The following is a 20,068-nucleotide window of genomic DNA, read 5'->3' on the forward strand; positions in this document are numbered from 1 at the left end:
CTTTCATAGGCCGAAACGTTTGTAATTTGTTTGGACTGCATTAAAAACTACAATTTTTGATACGTTGAGTGAAGAGGTCATTTTGTAAATGATTGGTATTGCCTACCTTCAGAGTAGTGCAGCGAATCTTTTTCTAAACCTACTGTTAAGCTACTGTGACCTACACATCTCTTCCAAGGGGCAATAAAACCGTCTTGTTAAGCTACTGCGACTTCCACCACATTTCCAAGGGGCATTAAAACTCTCTTGTTAAGCTACTGTGACCTCAAACACTTATCCAGGGGGCATTAAAACCATCTTGTTAAGCTACTGTGACCTCAACCACTTTGTCAAGGGGCATTAAAATCGTCTTGTTAAGCTTCTGTGAACACCACCACTTTTCCAAGCGGCATTAAAATTGTCTTGTTAAGCTACTGCGACCTCAAGGTCTCTTCCGAGGGGCATTAAAACTGTCTTGTTAAGCTACTGCGACCTCCACCACTTTTCCAAGGGGCATTAAAACCGTATTGTTACGCTACTGTGACCTCTACCAATTTTCCACGGGGCAATAAAAATGTCTTGTTAAGCTACTGTGACCTCCACCACTTTTCCAAGGGGCTGTAAAAACATCTTGTTAAGCTACTGCGACCTCCACGTCTCTTCCAAGGGGCATTAAAACCGTATTGTTAAGCTACTGTGACCTCCATGTTTCTTCCAAGTAGCAATAAAACCATGTTCTTAAGCTATTGTGACCTCCACCACTTTTCCAAGGGGCATTAAAACCGTCTTGTTAATCTACTGTGACCTCCACCACTATTCCAAGGGACATTAAAACTGTCTTGTTAAGCTACTGCGACCACCATGTCTTTTAGAGGGGCATTAAATCCATCTTGTTAAGCTTCTGCAACATCCACCACTTGTCTAAGGGGCATTAAAACAGTCTTCTTCAGCTACTGTGACCTCCACGTCTTTCCCATGGGGCATTAAAACCGTCTTGATAAGCTACTGTGACCTCCTCGTCTCTTTCAAGGGGCATTGAAATGTTGTTTTTAATTAACTTTAACCTCCATGACTCTTCGAATGGGCATTGCATTTCCTTCTAATTTTTGGCAGCTTTTGCTTGGAAGGCATAAGCAAAGACTATGGGAGACCCACTCCCCAATAATGAGAATAATGTTTATAATATGCTGTACTATATGGCTCTTCTAAGGGGCATTAAATCTGTACTGTTAAGCTTCTGCGACCTCCACTTCTCTTCCGAGGGGTATTAAAACTGTCTTGTTAAGCTACTGCGACCTCCATGTCTATTCCGAGGGGCATTAAAACTGTCTTGTTAAGCTAAAGCGACCTCCACCACTTTTTGAAGGGGCATTAAAACTGTCTTGTTAAGCTACTGCGACCTCCACCTCTTTTCCAAGGGGCATTAAGTTGTCTTGTTAAGCTGCTGTGACCTCCACCACTTTTCCAAGGGGCGTTAAAACCATCTTGTTAAGCTACTGTGACCTCCATGTCTCTTTCAAGGGGCATTAAATGGGTCTTGTTAAGCTACTGTGACCTATTCCAAGGGGCATTAAAACAGTCTTGGTCTACTGAAACCTTCACGTCTCTTCCGATTGGCATTAAAACCGTCTTTTTAAGCTACTGTGACCTCCACGTCTCTTCCGAGGGACATTAAAACCATCTTGTTAAGCTACTGTGACCTCCACCACTTTTCCAAGGGGCATTATAACTGTCTTATTAAGCTACTGTGACCTCCACTTCTCTTTCAAGGAGCATTGAAATGATTTTTTCAAATGACTCTAACCTTCATGACTTTTCGAACGGGCATTGCATTTCCTCCTAATTTTTGGCAGCTTTTGCTTGGAAGGCATAAGCAAGTCTATGGCAGATGAACTCACCAATAATGGGAATAATGTTTTTAGGATGCTGTACTGTATGGCTCTTGTAAGGGGCATTAAAACCGTCTTGTTATGCCACTGTGACCTCCAAGTATCTTCCGAGGGATATTAAAACCATCTTGTTAAGCTACTGTGACCTCCACGTCTATTCCGAGGGACATTAAAACTGTCTTGTTAGGCTACCGTGACCTCCACCACTTTTCCAAGGGGCATTAAAACCGTCTTGTTAATCTACTGCGACCTCCACCACTTTTCCAACGGACATTATAACCTTTCTGTTAAGCAACTGAGACCTCCACGTCTCTACCAAGGGGCATTGAAATGTTGTTTTTTATTATCTCTAACCTCCACGACTCTTCGAACGGGCATTGCATTTCCTCCTAATTTCTGGCAGTTTTTGCTTGGAAGGCATAAGCAAAGACTATGGGAGACCCACTTCCCAGCAATGGGAATAATGTTTGTAATATGCTGTATTGCACAGCTCTTGTACGGGTATTGCAAGTTCCTCCGTCCTCATTTTTGGCAGCTTTTGCTTGGAAGGCATAGGCAAAGACTATGGGAGACCCACTTCCCAATAATGAGAATAATGTTTTTAAGATGCTGTACTGTTTGGCTCTTGTAAGGGGCATTTAAACCATCTTTTTAAGCTACTGTGACCTCCATGTCTCTTCCGAGGTGCATTAAAACTGTCTTGTTTAGCTACTGTGACCTCCACTACTTTTCCAAGGGGCATTAAAACCATCTTGTTAAGCTACTTTGACCTCCAGGTCTTTCCGAGGGACATTAGAACCATTTGTTAAGCTACTGCGATCACCACCACTTTTCCAGGGGGCATTAAAACCGTCTTGTTAAGCTACTGTGACCTCCACATCTCTTCCAAGGGGCATTAAAACCGTCTTGTTAAGCTACTGTGACCTCCATGTCTCTTCAAGGGGCATTGAAATGTTGTTTAAAATTAACCCTAACCTCCACGACTCTTTGAACGGGCATTGCATTTCCTCCTAATTTTTGGCAGCTTTTACTTGGAAGGCATAAGCAAAGACTATGGGAGACCCACTCCCCAATAATTGTAATCATGTTTGTAATATGCTGTACTGCTTGCCTCTTGTAAGGGTTATTGAAAGTTCCTACGTCCTACTTTTTGGCAGCTTTTGCTTGGAAGGTATAAGCAAAGACTATGGGAGACCCAACTCCCAATAATGTGAATAATGATTGTAAAATTGCTGTACTGCATGGCTCTTGTAAGTGTATTGCAAGTTCCTCCATCTTAACTTTTGGCAGCTTTTGTTTGGAAGGCATAGGCAAAGACACTGGGAGACCCACTCCCCAACAATTGGAATAATGTTTGTAATATGCTTTATTGCATGCCTCTTGTGAGGGGCATTGCGAGTTCCTACATCCTACTTTTTGGCAGCATTTGCTTGGAAGGCATAAGCAAAGACTAAGTGAAGCCTACTCACCAATTATGGGAATATTGTTTTTAAGATGCTGTAGTGTATGGCTCTGGTAAGGGGCATTAAAACCGTCTTGGTAAGCTACTGTGACCTCCACCAGTTTTGCAAGGGGCATTAAAATCGTCTTGTTAAGCTACTGTGACCTCCACCACTTTTTCAAGGGGCATTAAAACCAACTTTTTAAGCTACTTTGACCTCCACCACTTTTCCAAGGTGCATTTAAACCATCTTGTTAAGCTACTGCAACCTCAATGTCTCTTCTGAGGGGCATTAAAACCGTCTTGTTAAGCTACTGTGACCTCCATGTCTCTTCCGAGGGGCATTAAAACCGTCTTGTTAAGCTACTGTGACCTCCATGTCTCTTCCATGGGGCATTGAAATGTTGTTTTTAATTAACTCTAACCTTAAAGACTCTTCGAACGGGCATTGCATTTCCTCCTAATTTTTGTAAGTTTTTGCTTGGAAGGCTTAAGCAAAGACTATGAGAGACCCTCTCACCAATAATGGGAATAATGTTTGTAATAAGCTGTACTGCATGTCTCTTGTAATGGTATTGCAAGTAGAGATGAGCGGTGTTCGACTCGAACTGTTCACCAATCTCAAATTCAAGCTGTTTTGGGCGATGTTCGAGCAGTTCAGCGAACACTAACAATTTGAAAAATTCGGCTGTTCAAGGTTATGCTCGATAACTGTTCCTGCACCAAAATCATAAATGGAATTTTTCTCAGTAATGCTGAAAATTAATGTTAATATGCAGTTTGAATGTACAGCAGGGCGGGGGGAGGGGCAGGGGATGGATCTCTGCAGAAATAATGAAGATATCCATTTTTTTTTCTCTTTCCGGCATTTACAGTGGGGAGGTGAAATGTCTCAGCCTATCAGCAGTGCACACATGGAGCAAACTGCTTTTTTTCCGACAAGCAAGGGCATGTGTCATTGGCAGTGTATGTCACATGTCCTTGCCCTATAAGACCCAGCCATTTTCCCCATCGCCACCATTTTCTCACTGCTGTAGCTGCGTGTTAGACGGCACCGTTGTTGCTGTGTGCGCTTTACTTTGTTAATTTCAAGCCAATTTTCGCCCAAAACTACAGATAGCTTGGGAGTAGGGAATAGTTGTGATTGTCGTCCTTTTAAGGACTAGGTTACATCATTTCCTACGACTTTTATCAAGCAGGTCTGTGCTCTTAAATAGATAGGTTGGGAATAAAGACTAATTGTAATTGCAGTCATTTTCAGGGCTAGGTTACATCAGTTCCTGTCACTTTTATCAGGCAGGTCTGTGCTCTTAAATAGATAGGTTGGTAGTAAAGACTAATTGTAATTGCAATCCTTTTCAGGGCTAGGTTATATCAGTTCCTATCACTTTTAGCCAGGCAGGTCTGTGCCAGTGCTGTGCAAATGATTTTCACAGCATTTGGCTAAATCTAGCAAAGCAAATCCTTTTTATCCTCTTGCAGTGTGTGTTAGTTAGTGGAGAAGCCTAAATGTGTTGCCAGCTACACCACCTGTGTATAGAATACAAGTTTTTTTACTGCACCTATGGAAGTAAAACCTTTTGGGCATAGCATCATTCTATTTATCCATCTATACTATTCTCCATCAGGTTGCAAATTCAATATAATTTTTATCTACATCTTGCTTTGAAAAAATATTTCGGCTTGTAGCAGTGTGTGGGATTTGTTTTATTAGTCCATTTATACTAAACTCCACCAGGTTGCAAATTCAATATAATTTTTTTCTGCATCTAGCTCTGAAAAAATATTTCGGCTTGTAGTAGTGTGTGGGACTTGTTCTATTAGTCCATCTATAGTAACCTACACCAGGTTGCAAATTCAATATAATTTTTTTCTGCATCTAGCTCTGAAAAAATATTTGGGCTTCTAGCAGTGTGTGGGACTTATTCTATTAGTCCATCTATACTAACCTCCACCAGGTTGCAAATTCAATATAATTTTTATCTGCAACTAACCCAGCCAATACTTTTGGGCTCATACCACAGTTTTGCCACTCAGCTCTGCTCGGTTCCCATCCATTGTTATTTGTGCAAACAACTCCAGAGTTGTGAATTAGTTAACCACCAAAATGAGTGGAAAAAGGCCTGCTGCTGGTGGAAAGGGGAATAGGCGTGTTAAGAAAGGAAAAAAAGTTTGTGTCCGTGGGGTAGGTGTTAAAGCAACAGTAACATCTGCAGAAGAAAGACCATTTTCCAGCCAAACTAAGATGTCTACTTCTTTTCATGGACAATGTGATACGATTCCTTTCTTACAGACACGCCCATTGCTACAAATTCCAGATAAGGCACAAAAACAGCAGGTGCTTCAACGGATATCAAGTGCTCCTTTAAGTGGGCTCTCCTCCACATCAACTTCAACATCACAAATACTCCAGTCCTCAGAGGTGTCACCCCAATCACACTTGCTTCCTCACAGCTCCCAAGTCACCAGCTGCCCGTCTGAGTATGGGGAAGAACAGATGGTTGAGTCTGCAGAGCTGTTTACTCATACTATAGCCTGGGAATCAGAGGGCGGCTCCAAAGCTTTTGTGAATCCAGATGAGGAAATGATCTGCACTGATGCCCAGAATCTTTATGTGTCGGATCCAGGACCAGACGCAGAATGTTCTGACCATAATGTAGACCCTCATTCCCAAACTGTAACTGCTGTTGGTGGAGACAATGAGGAAGACGATGATGAGACTCAAATACCTGATTGGAGCGACAACTTTAGTTTTTTGTCAGGGCAGGAAGAGGTTGGCTCTGAGTACGACGGGTGTGAGAACACACAGGGTGATGATGACGAGGTTGGAGATCCCACTTACTGTCAACCCATAGTCAGCCAAGAGATGAGGTCAGCAGAGGAGGTGGAGGAGGATGCTAGTGATGACGAGGTCAGGTTGCGTCTTCGTGGACAGAGACGTAATACTGGTAGCACATCAACAACTGCATCCTCAAACACAACCCTGCTTCTGACCATAAGTCGTGGTGGCTCTTCAGGTCGCATGGGTGCTAAGCCTTGCATAGCCTGGGCATTTTTTCAGATCGATAAAGATGACCCAACTCGTGTTATCTGTAATCTTTGACAGCAAAACCTAAGTAGAGGCCAAAAAATACACAGTTTGAGTACTTCATGCATGAACCGGCATATGGATATGAAGCATAAGTTGCAATGGGAAGCTCACTGTGCTACAATGCGGCCTAGCTGGCTGGGCCAGCCACCGTCTGCCACATCTTGTGCATCCGCGGCCTCTTCATCCTCTGTGACTGGGGGGACAACAGTCAAACCTGTTTTGGGACGCAGACCTGCCACCTCTTTATCCGCAACAGCCAGCGTGATTGGTAGGTCATCATTTTCTTTGGAGGTGGAAACATCAGCTGGTGTTCAGCGCTGTCCGACATCGATAGCACCACCTTTGGATTAAGAAAACCTAACAAGTCTGCCTGCATCTTCCTCACAGACCTGCAGTTTGCCCGGGGACACCCTACTCAACCCCGTATAAGCACAATAGCCAGCCCTCGGTCCCTCAGATGTGGACAAGTAAAAGACCATTTCCTCCTAGCCATGAGAAAGCTAAGAGGTTGAATTTCACCATCTGCAAGCTCTTGGCTACAGAAATGCTGCCTTTCCGCCTGGTGGACACAGAGGATTTTCGAGACCTTATGTCCATCGCAGTGGCCCTGTACCAGATGCCCAGTCGGCACTACTTCTCAAAGAAAGGTGTGCCTGCGCTCCACCAGCATGTCGCACACAACATCACCGCTTCTTTGAAAAACTCTGTGTGTGACAGGGTGCATTTCACCACTGACACTTGGACGAGTAGGCATGGACAGGGGCGTTACATGTCGCTGACTGGACACTGGGTAACTATGTTGACAGCAGAACAAGGGGCTGCTGTCCAAGTCTTGCCATCCCCACGAGTTATGCGTCAATCCTCTTTATCTCAAAGTTCCTCCACTGCTTCTACCTCCTCAACCTCCTCTCGGTCCTCCACCTGCACCCAAAGCCTGTCTGGTCATGCCACAAGATTTAAAACTGCGCAGAAGGGATCCTGCACACCTCCTTACTATGCTGGCAGCAGGGCTCAATGTCATCAGGCGGTTTTTACTTTGAAATGTCTGGGAAATGTGAGTCACACAGCTGAGGAGTTGTGGTCAGCTCTGGAGAACCAGTTTCATGAATGGTTGTCTCCACTGGACCTCTAACCAGGGAAGGCCGTGTGCGACAATGCTGCAAACCTCGGTGCGGCCCTTCGCCGGGGCAATGTCACACACGTGCCTTGTATGGCTCACATGTTGAACCTTGTTGTCCAGCAATTTTTAGCCCACTATCCCGGACTAGATGGCCTTCTACAGAGGGCACAGTCACTGTGTGCTCACTTCCGCCATTTGCATCCCGCAGCTCAGCGACTTACATCTCTACAGTAGTCGTTTGACCAGCCACTTCACCGGCTAAAATGTGATGTGCCTATTCGGTGTAATTCAACTCTGCACATGCTACAGCAATTGTGGCAGCACCGTCAAGCCCTGGTGCAATATGTTGTGACGTATAGCCTGGGCCAACGAGATCCAGAGGTGGGCCAAATCACGCTGGAGGAGTGGTCTCAGATCAGGGACCTATGAACCCTTCTGCACAGTTTTTAGTGCTGACGATGCCATTATCAGCTTGACTATTCTGGAGAATTTAAATGCTGGAGCACATGTTAAACAGAATTTGGAGTCAGGTGGTGGCACAAGAGGAGGTGGAGGAAATAGAGGAGGAGGAGTTGTATGTGGAAGGGATAACATCTGCAAGGTCCAGACGGTCGGCAGCACCAAGGCGGCAGGCATGTGAGGGTGGGGTAGGTGGTTTTACCAGGGCACATGGTAGTAGCCAAACTAGTGAGGAAGGTGCAGGAGCCCAGGAAGAAGTGGAGGACGAACTGATGGGAGACTCATCAGATGAGGGAGACTTTGATCACATTTCTGTTGTGCGAGGTTGGGGGGAGAGGGCAGAGGAAGGAAACATGATTGTTACCTCGCTAAGAACAAATCTGGGACTTGATGCTCCTGGATGTGCAAGACACATGAGTGCCTTCTTGCTGCACTACCTGCAGCATGACCCTCGAATTGTGAGAATTAGAAATAATCCTGACTACTGAGTTGCCACACTGTTAGATCCCCGGTACAAAAGTAAATTTGCAGAAATTATTCCTGCCATAGAAAGGGATGCACGCATGCAGGAGTATCAGCAGAGACTGTTGCAGAATCTTACATGTGCTTTTCCACAAAACACCAGTGGTGCACGTAGTGAATCTCACAGTTCCAACTTGCCAAGAGTGGGACCGTCGAGTGTTCAGCACTCAAACCGTAACAGAAACACAGTATATGCTGGTAACATCAATTTTGCGGAATCATTTCACCACATATTAGCCCAACTTTTGCAAGGCCACAGGAGACAAGAAGTCTGACACATAGTCAATGCCTAGAGACGTTGGTACAGGAGTATCTCCAAGTAAACATTGAAGCCATGACTTTGTCACTGTACACTTGCTCTTTTTGGGCTTCCAATCTGGATAAATGGCCAGAGCTCACCACTTACTCCTTGGAGATCTTGTCATGCCCCGCAGCCAGCGTTCAGTCAGAACGTGTGTTCAGCGCTGCTGGTGGTTTGCTGACAGATAAGCATACTCGGCTCTCCACTGACAATGAAGACAGATTCATAAATCATGGATCCGAAACGACTTTTCTACCCCTGTGTCATCCTGGGGAGAGTAAAAGCTTGATGATTTGTTAAAATCACCTCACCAACTGGTTTAAGCTTTCAAATTACTAATCATGTTTATTTGTATCTTTGCTGGAAAATAATTTGGGCCTTGTAGCAGTGTGCAACACTGATTCTATTAGGCCATCTATACTAAACTACACCAGATTTAAAATTGCTAATCATATTTATCTGTATCTTGGCTGGAAAATAATTTGGGCTTTGTAACAGTTTGCAGTACTGATTCTATTAGGCCATCTATACTAAACTCCACCAACTTTAAAATTAATATTAATTTTTAGCTGCATCTAGCCCGGAAAATAATTTTGGGGCTCCTAGATGCGCAAGGCACATGAGTGACTTCTTGTGCACTACCTCCAACATGACCTCAGATTTTCAGAATTCGAAATAATCCTGACTACTGGGTTGCCACACTCTTAGATCCCCCACACTCTTCGATCAACCTTTTCATTTTAATAAAGAACAAAAAAATGGTAATGTTTGAAATTATAAGCATTAGCATGTTATTACAAACTGAAATCAAACAGTTTTCAACTCAAAACTTTATTCTAGGTGATGTTACATTTGCACATAGGACCCCTTGTTCGAAAGGAGCTTCTGAACTCTCTCGTTCATTGAATTTGTCAGATTTTGGATGGTTTCTGCTTCAATTGTTTTGCATGAGGACAGAATACCCTCCCAGAGCTGTTGGTTAGATGTGAACTGCCTCCTACAATCATAGACACTCCTTTTGATGAATCTCCAGAGGTTCTCAATGTGGTTGAGGTCAGGGGAGCATGAGGGTGAAACCATAAGTTTGTCCCCTTTTATGCCCATATCAGCCAGAGATGCAGATGTGTTATGTGCAGCATGAGATGGTGCATTATCATGCATGAAAATGATCTTGCTGCGGAATACACGGTTCTTCTTCTTGAACCATGGCAGGAAGTGCTGTTTGAGAAACTCCACATACATTATGGAGTACATCTTTACCCTTTCAGGGATCATAAAGGGGCCGAAAATCTCTCTCCCCATGATTCCAGCCAAAAACATTACTCCACCTCCTCCTTGTTGTCGCCGTAGCTGTGTTTGCATGGGGTGTCCATCAACCAGCCATCCTCCACTCCATCCATCTGGACCATCGAGCGTTGCATGGCACTCATCCGTGAACAAAACAGTTTTGAAGTCAGTCTTCATGTATTATTTTGCCCACTTTAGCCATTTCTGCTTGTGTACAGTGGATAGAGGAGGTCGACAGGATGGCTTACGCACAGCTGCAAACCTCTGAAGGACCCTTGTTGTTCTGGGGACGTTGGAGGCACCAGCAGCTATGACAAGGCTTTTTTGCCACTGCTCTTTTAACCTGACGTAATTGCCTGTAGGAAAGAGTCCTCAATATTCCCTTATCAGCACGCACACATGTGTACTGTGAATCAGCTACATACTTCTTGATTGTGCGATGATCAGGATGAAGTGTCTTGGCAATGGTGATTGTAGTCATGCCTTGACCTAAACACTCCACAATTTGTTGCTTCTCAGCAGCCGACACATCCTTTTTCTTTCCCATTTTAGCAGAAAATGTAGGCTGCTTAATAATGTGGGCCAGCTAATTAGCACAGGTGTCTGCAATTGCTTACAGTGATATAAAGAGTGGTATTGAGCCACCCCCGTAGTGTTCGAGTTCAGTTCGGTTCGTCGAACACCCGTGTGTTCGCTAAACTGTTCGTCGAACACCTTCGAACACCGTTACAACCAATGGCAGGCAAACAAAAACACATAGAAACACATAGAAAACACCTTCAAAGTTTTCCAAAAGCTGACAAACTGCTCAGAAGACATAACTAACACATGGAAAAGTGACAAGTACATATAGTCATGCTAAAAGAAAAGAGGTGGAGGAGTAAAAGGAGGGGGAGACACAGATATAGGCATGTCATGCCGTTCTAAAATCCAAAAAGTGAGAAGCTGACACGGCCAGTCGGTTACTGCCCGTGCCCCCTCCGTGTCGCCGGGTTTGTGCCAGGGCCCCGGTGGACCTTGACGGCCAATCCCCCTCTCCCAATACTGGTGCCTGTCCGCTGATGGGTCGAGCGAGCCCCCCTGTGGTGGAGGCAGCTCTAAGCTTTTTAATTTAAATTTTCTCTCTAATTTGAATGAACACACTTTAAATCCTTTTAAAAGGATCTATTGGAGGGCAAGTCTCATGCCAGCAGCCGCGTAATTCCAGCTCCAGTAGCGTCCACTAAAGCTGCTGCAGTTAAAAAGCTTTTATAAGGATCGAGCTCGGCTGTCCACCGCAAGGCGTCCTACTGCCAGTGCCAGCCCCTATGCCTTGGGGTGCTTCCTGATACACTACACTGAGTATCCCGTGGTCCCAAAGCATTTCCTTTGAAAAAATTAAGTGTCCAAACTACAGGTGGTGTAGCTTGCTTAACAGCCGGGATAATCCGCTGACTAGCAGACACTGCTACTAGGCACAAAGTATTTCCTGGGCTAGATGCAGTTAAAAATTTGTAATTAGATACTCTTGTTGGATGCTGAGAAAGCATTCCATAGAGTTTCCTGGCACGCCATATATTATTCTCTTAAAAAGCTTAGGGTAGGGGTCTAGGGGACCTTTTATAGCCAAAATCACGGCACTGTATCTCAATACGTCTCCTAGGCTGAAGATAAATGGAACTGTAGCACCCTGAGGGCTCGGTTGCTACAGAGGTATTGCACCTCACCCAGAGGTGTGATATCTCACTCTCAGGTTGAGGATGGAGTGTGGATCAGGACCCGACACCTGCATGCATTACACCACATTGCCATGGGGCAGGGCGACTAATATGCCCCTGAGATTGGCACAACAGTCCCTGTCCCTGGCTGGAGAGGGGGGAGGGAACACTGAGGAAGGGGAACCCTGTAGTGCAGGAGCAGGGAGGAAGCAGTTCCTGGGTGCATTGAGAAGGGAGTATAAAAGGTGGGCACCATCTTAGTTCAGTGCAGAGAAGTCTGAGCAGAAGTGACAGAGAGCAGGGGCTCTGCATGTGCTCTGCTCCGGAGGCAGGCCTAGTAACAGAGTCCCAGGCCTGGAAGAGGGAGAAGAAAGGAAGATGAGCGGAGACGGCTCCAGGAATGAGGAACGAAGGGATCCCAGGGGTGCGGATGGGCTAGTCGCCACCGCACGCCCAAATCCACCTGCGTGGAGGGGTCAGGCCAAAGGGGGAGACCGGTCCCCAAAACTAGTGGAGGCGGGAAACGACCCTCAGCTAGAAACCGGAGGCTGTGACATTTTATGTGGCCTCAATCATAAAGATTCTGGGCATCAATGCAGATCATTTCCTCATCTGGATTCACAGAAGCTCTGGAGCAGACCTCTGATTCCTAGGCTATAGTATGAGTAAACAGCTCTGCAGGCTCAACCATCTGTTCTACCTAATACTCAGATGGGCAGCTGTAGGTTTGGGAGCTGTGAGGAAGCAAGTGCGATTGGGGTGACACCTCTGAGGACTGGAGTATTTGTGATGTTGAAGTTGATGTGGAGGAGAGCCCACTTAAAGGAGCACTTGATATCTGTTGAAGCACCTGCTGTTTTTGTGCCTCATCTGGAATTTGTAGCGATTGGCGTGGCTATAAGAAAGGGACCTTATCACATTTTCCGCTAAAAGAAGTAGACATTTTAGTTTGGCTGGAAGATGGTCTTTCTTCTGCAGATGTTACTGTTGCTTTAACACCTACCCCACGGACACAACCTTTTTTCACCTTCCCAACACGCCTATTCCCCTTTCCACCAGCAGCAAGCCTTTTTCCACTCATTTTGGAGGTTAACTAATTCACAACTCTGGAGTTGTTTGCACAATAAAACAATGGATGGGAACCGAGCAGAGCTGAGTGGCCAAACTGTGGTATTAGGCCAAAATTATTGTCTGGGTTAGATGCAGAAAAAAATTATATTCAATTTGCAACCTGATGGAGGTTAGTATAGATGGACTAATTGATCAAGTCCCACACATTGCTAGAAGCCCAAATATTTTTTCAGAGCTAGATGCAGATAAAAATTATTTGTAATTTGCAACCTGATGGAGGTCAGTATAGATGGACTAATAGAACCAGTCACACACACTGCTAGAAGCCCAAATATTTTTTCATAGCTAGATGCAGAAAAAAATTATATTCAAATTGCAACATGATGGAGGTCAGTATAGATGGACTAATAGAATGATGCTATGCCCAAAAGATTTTACTTCACTAGATGCAGTAAAAAAATTGGTATTCTATACACAGGTGGTGTAGCTTGCAACACAGATAGGCTACTCCACTGACTAGCACACTCTGCAATAGGCCAAAAAGGATTAGCTTTGCTAGATTTAGGCAAATGCTGTGAAAAACACTTGCACAGCACTGGCACAGACCTGCCTCGCAAAAACTGATAGGAACTGATGTAACTTAGTCCTGAAAAGGACTGCAATTACAATTAGTCTGTACTCCTAACCTATTTATTTAAGAGCATAGACCTACCTGATAAAAGTCGTAGGAAATGCTGTAACCTAGTCCTTAAAAGGACTGCAATCACAACTATTCCCTACTCCCAAGCTCTCTGTAGATTTGTGCGAAAATTGGCTTTAGATTAACAAGGTATAGCGCACACAGCATCAGCGGTGCCGTCTAACACGCAGCTGCAGCAGTGAGAAAATGGTGGCGACGGGGAAAATGGCTTCGTCTTATAGGGCAAGGACATGTGACATACACTGCCAATGACACATGCCCTTGCTTGTGTGAAAAAAAGCAGTTCGCTCCGTGTGTGCACTGCTGATAGGCTGACAGACTGCATCTCCCCACTGTAAATGCGGGAAAGAGAAAAAAAAATGGAAATCTTTAATATTTTTGCAGAGATCCATCCCCTGCCCCTCCCCCCGCCCCACTGTACATTCAAACTGCATATTCAAACTGCGTATTAACATTACTTTTCAGCATTACTGAGAAAAAATCCAGTTATGATTTTGGTGCACGAACAGTTATCGAACATAACCTCGAGCAGCCGAATTTTTTTCCTCGTTCGTGTTCGCCGAACAGCTCGAACACCGCCCAAAACAGCTCGAATTTAAGATTAGCGAACAGTTCGAGTTGAACAACGCTCATCTCTAATAAAGAGCCCTGACATACATCACCATCAATGAGTTTAACTAACAAACCAAAAAATTCTTACCTTATCACTCCTAAACACTTTTTGCATAATAATTTAGAACACAGTGTACATGTGCTTTTCCACAAAACACCCGTGGTTCACGTAGTGAATCTTACAGTTCTAATTTGCAAACCGTGGTCTATATGAAGTTGTTCAATAAAGGGCCCAGAATTAAGATAACATAGACGGGAGAGGTCTCTATGAATAGGAATTCCTAAGTATTTGATAACCTGTGACGGCCAGGCAAAGGGAAAGGTGGACTAGATGGAATCCTGTATGGATTTGGGGAGGGAGACATCTCTGCATTGATTTTAAAATTTGATCACACAACAAAGTGATCTATTTCAGCCATAACAGCAGGGATGGATATATGTGATTGAGTGATATATAATAGGACATCATCAGCAAATGCAGAGCACTTGTACTCGGTGCCTCCCACCTCAATCCACCTAATATTGGGGTTATGGCGAATTTATGAGAGCAGGTGATCCGTCACTAGGATGTATAAGAGAGGGGACAGAGGACATCCCTGCCTTGTCCCATTGGTGATTATGAAAGGTGATGAAAATGTTCCATTTATTTTCTGCCTAGGTGACGTATTGCGAGACAGGGCTGTGATTTTGGCTATAAAAGGGTCCCCTAGACCAGTACTTCAAGCTTTTAAGAGAATAATATATGGCGTGCCAGGAGACTCTATGGAATGCTTTCTCAGCATCCAACGAGAGTATCTAATTACAAATTTTTAACTGCATCTAGCCCAGGAAATGCTTTGTGCCTAGTAGCAGTGCCTACTAGTCAGCGAAATATCCCAGCTGTTAAGCAAGCTACACCACCTGTAGTTTGGATACTTAATTTTTTCAAAGGATATGCTTCGGTCTCCCAGTACACTCAGTGAAGAGCATCGGGAGGCACCCCAAGGCATAGCGGCTGGGACTGGCGGTAGGATGCCTTGCGGTGAACCGCCAAGCTTGATCTTTATAAAAAGCTTTTTAACTGCAGCAGATTTAGTAGATGCTACTGGAGCTGGAATTCCTGCAGCTGCTGGCTTTAGACTTCACCTCCAATAGATCCTTGTAAAAGGATTTAAAGTGTACTCATTCAAATTAGAGAGACAATTTAAATTATAAAGCTTAGACCTGCCCCCTCCGCAGGGGGGCTCGCTCGACCCACCAGCGGACAGGCACCAGTATTGGGAGAGGGGGGCTGGCCGTCAGCTCTGGCACAAACCAGGCGACACGGAGGTCGCACGGGCAGGAACGGTCTGGCCGTGTCAGCTTCGCACTTTTTTGGATTTAGAAGGGCATGACATGCCTATATCTGTGTCTCCCCCTCCTTTTACTCCTCCACCTCTTTTGTTTTCGCATGAGTATATGTACTTGTCACTTTTCCTTGTGTTAGTTGTGTCTTCTGCGCAGTTTTTCAGCTTTTGGACACCTTTGAAGTGTTTTCTATGTGTTTTCTATGTGTTTCTATGTGTTTTTGTTTTCCTGCCATTGGTTGTAATGGTGTTCGAAGGTGTTCGACGAACAGTTCGACGAACAGTTCGGCGAACATACGGGTGTTCGACGAACCGAACCGAACTTGAACACTGCGGGGGAGGCTTAACACTAATTGCAAGTTCCTCCGTCCTAATTTTTGCCAGCTTTTGCTTGGAAGGCAAAAGAAAAGACTAGGGGAGACCCACTCCCCAATAATGGGAATAATATTTTTAAGATGCTGTACTGTTGGCTCTTGTTAGGGGCAGTAAAACCGTCTTGTTAAGCTACTGTGACCTCAACCACTTTTCCAAGGGGCATTAAAACCGTCTTGTTGAGCTACTGCGACCTCCACCACTTTTGCAAGGGGCATTAAAATCACCTTTTTAAGCTACTGTGACCTCCAACACTTTTTCAAGGGGACCTAAAACCTTGTTGTTAAGCTACTGCGACCAACATGTCTCTTTCGAGAGGCATTAAAACCGTCTTGTTAATCTACTGCGACATTCACCACTTTTCCAAGGGGCATTAAAACAGTCTTGCTAACCAACTGTGACCTCCACGTCTCTTCCAAGTAGCAATGAAACCATCTTGTTAAGATACTGTGATCTCCACCACTTTTCCAAGGGGCATTAATACCATATTGTTAATCTACTGTGACCTCCACCACTTTTCCAAGGGGCATTAAAACCGTCATGTTAAGCTACTGCGACCACAATGTCTCTTGTGAGGGGCATTAAAACCATCTTGTTAAGCTACAGCAACCTCCACCACTTTTCCAAGGGGCATTAAAAACATCTTTAAAGCTACTGTGACCTCCAGGTCTCTTCCAAGGGGCAATAAATCTGTCTTGTTAAGCTACTGCGACCTCCAACACTTTTCCAGGGGGCATTAAAACTGTCTTTTTAAGCTACTGCGACCTCCACCACTTTTCCAAGGGGCATTAAAACCCTCTTGTTAAGCTACTGTGACCTCAAAATCTCGTCCGAGGGGCATTAAAACCATCTTTTTAAGCTACTGTGACCTCCACCTCTTTTCCAAGGGGCATTAAAACCATCTTGTTAAGCTACTGTGACCTCCACCACTTTTCCACGGGGCAATAAAAATGTCTTGGTAAGCTCCTGTGACCTCCTCCACTTTTCCAAGGGGCATTAAAACCATTTTTTTAAGCTACTGCGACCTTCACGTCTCTTCCAAGGGGCATTCAAATGTTGTTTTTAATTAACTCTAACCTCTACTATTCTTCAAATGGGTGTTGCATTTGCTCCTAATTTTTGGCAACTTTTGCTTGAAAGGCATAAGCAAAGACTGTGGGAGATCCAATCCCCAATAATGGGAATAATGTTAATAAAAATGCTGTAATGCGTGGCTCCTGTAAGTGGCATTGCAAGTTCCTACGTCCTAATTTTTGGCAGCTTTTGCTTGGAAGGCAAAAGCAAAGACTATGGGAGACCCACTCCCCAATAATGGGAATAATGTTTTTTAGATGCTGTAATGTATGGCTCTTGTAAGAGGCATTAAACCGACTTGTTGAGGTTCTGTGACCTCAACATCTCTTCCGAGGGGCATTAAAACCATCTTGTTAAGCTACTGCGACCTCCACGTCTCTTCCATGGGGCATTGAAATGGTGTTTTTAATTAACTCTAACCTTAATGACTCTTAGAACGAGCATTGCATTTCCTCCTAATTTTTGGCAACTTTTGCTTGGAAGGCATAATCAAAGACTATGGGAGACCCATTCGCCAATGATGGGAATAATGATTGTAATATGCTGTACTGCTTGGCTCTTGTAAGGGGTATTGCAAGTTACTACATGCTAATTTCTGGCAGCTTTTACTTGGAAGGCATATGCAAAGACTATGGTAGACCCACTTCCCAATAATGGGATTAATGTTTGTAATATGCTGTACTGTATGGCTCTTGTAAGGGGCATTAAAACCGTCTTGTTAAGCTACTGTGACCTCCAGCACTTTTCCAAGGGGCATTAAAACCGTCTTGTTAAGCTACTGCGACCACCATGTCTCTTTTGAGGGACATTAAAACCGTCTTGTTAAGCTACTGCCAAATCCATCACTTTTCGAAGGGGTATTAAAACCATCTTGTTAAGCTACTGTGACCTCCACGTCTCTGCCAAGGGGCAATAAAACCGTCTTGTTAAGCTACTGTGACCTTCACCACTTTTCCAAGGGGCATTAAAACCCTCTTGCTAAGCTACTGTGACCTCCACCACTTTTCCACAGAGCAAAAAAACCATATTGTTAAGCTCCTGCGACCTCCACGTCTCTTCCGAGGGTCATTAAAACCATCTTGTTAAGCTACTGCGACCTCCATGTCTACTTCGAGGGGCATTAAAACCGTCTTGTTAAGGTACTGTGACCTCCACCACTTTTCCAAGGTGCATTAAAACTGTCTTTTAAGCTACAGTGACCTCCATCACTTTTCCAAAGGGCATTATAACCGTCTTGTTAAGCTAATGTCACGTCCACCACTCTTCCAAGGGGCGTTAACACCGTCTTGTTAAGCTACTGTGACCTCCACGTCTCTTCCAAGGGGCATTAAAAGCGTCTTGTTAAGCTATTGTGACCTCCTCCACTTTTCCAAGGGGCATTAAAACCGTCTTGTTAAGCTATTGCGACCTCCACGTCTCTTCCGAGGGGCATTAAAACCATCTTTTTAAGCTTCTGCGACCTCCACGTCTCTTCCGAGGGGCATTAGAACCATCTTGTTAATCTACTGTGACCTCCACGTCTCTTCCGAGGGGCAATAAAACCATCTTGTTAAGCTACAGTGACCTACATCACTTTTCCAAGGGGCATTAAAACTGTCTTCTTAAGCTACTGTGACCTCCACGTCACTTCCAAGGGGCATTGAAATGTTTTTAATTAACTATAACCTCCACGACTTTTCGAACGGGCATTGCATTTCCTTTTAATTTTTGGAAGCTTTTGCGTGGAATGCATAATCAAAGACTATGGGAGACCTACCCCACAATATTGGGAATAATGTTTGTACTATGTTCTACTGCATGGTTCTTGTAAAGGGCATTACAAGTTCCGTCATTCTAATATTTGGCTGCTTTTGCTTGGAAAGCATACGCAAAGGCTATGGGAGACCCAATCCCCGATTATGGAAATAATGTTTTTAGGATGCTGTACTGTGTGTCTCTTGTAATGGGAATTAAAACCGTTTTGTTAAACTACTGTGACCTTTATTCCGATGGGCATTAAAACCATTTTGTTAAGCTACTGCGACCTCCATGTCTCTTCTGAATGACATTAAAACCATCTTGTTTAGCTACTGCGACCTTCAACACTCTTCCAAGGGGCATTTAAACTGTCTTGTTAAGCTACTGCGACCTCCACCACCTTTTCAAGAGGCATTTAACTGTCTTGTTAAGCTACTGCGACCTCCACCACCTTTCCAAGGGTCATTTAAACGTCTTGTTAAGCAAATGTGACCTCCACCACTTTTCCAAGGGGCATTAAAACCATCTTGTTAAGCTGCTGTGACCTCCACATCTTTTCCAAGGTGCATTGAAATGTTGTTTTTAATGAACTCTAACCTTAACGACTCTTCGAACGGGCATAGCATTTCCTCCTAATTTTTGGCAGCTTTTGCTTGGAAGGCATAAGCAAAGAATATGGGAGACCCACTTCCCAATATTGGAAATGTTTGTAATATGCTGCACTGCATGGCTCTTGTAAGGGTTTCGCAAGTTCCTCCGTCCTAATTTTTGGCAGCTTTTGCTTGGAAGGCATAAGCAAAGACTATGGGAGACCCACTCCCCAATAATGGGAATAATGTTTTTCAGATGCTGTACTGTATGGCTCTATTAAGGGGCATTAAAATCGTCTTGTTAAGCTACTGTGACCTCCACATCACTTCCAAGGGGCATTGAAATGTTTTTTTTTAATTAACTATAACCTCCACGACTTTTTGAACGGGCATTGCATTTCCTCCTAATTTTTGGAAGCTTTTGCGTGGAATGCATAAGCAAAGACTATGGGAGACCTACTTCTCAATATTGGGAATAATGTTTGTACTATGTTCTACTGCATGGTTCTTGTAAAGGGCATTACAAGTTCCGTCATTCTAATATTTGGCTGCTTTTGCTTGGAAGGCATACGCAAAGGCTATGGGAGACCCAATCCCCGATAATGGGAATAATGTTTTTAGGATGCTGTACTGTGTGTCTCTTGTAATGGGAATTAAACCATTTTGTTAAACTACTGTGACCTCCATGTTTCTTCTGATGGGCATTAAAACCATTTTGTTAAGCTACTGCGACCTCCATGTCTCTTCTGAACGACATTAAAACCATCTTGTTTAGCTACTGCGACCTTCAACACTCTTCCA

The sequence above is a fragment of the Phyllobates terribilis genome, unplaced genomic scaffold (genome assembly GCF_046119375.1).
Source record: "Phyllobates terribilis strain yellow unplaced genomic scaffold, ASM4611937v1 Scaffold_11__3_contigs__length_659146591, whole genome shotgun sequence".
Taxonomy (NCBI): Eukaryota; Metazoa; Chordata; class Amphibia; order Anura; family Dendrobatidae; genus Phyllobates; species Phyllobates terribilis.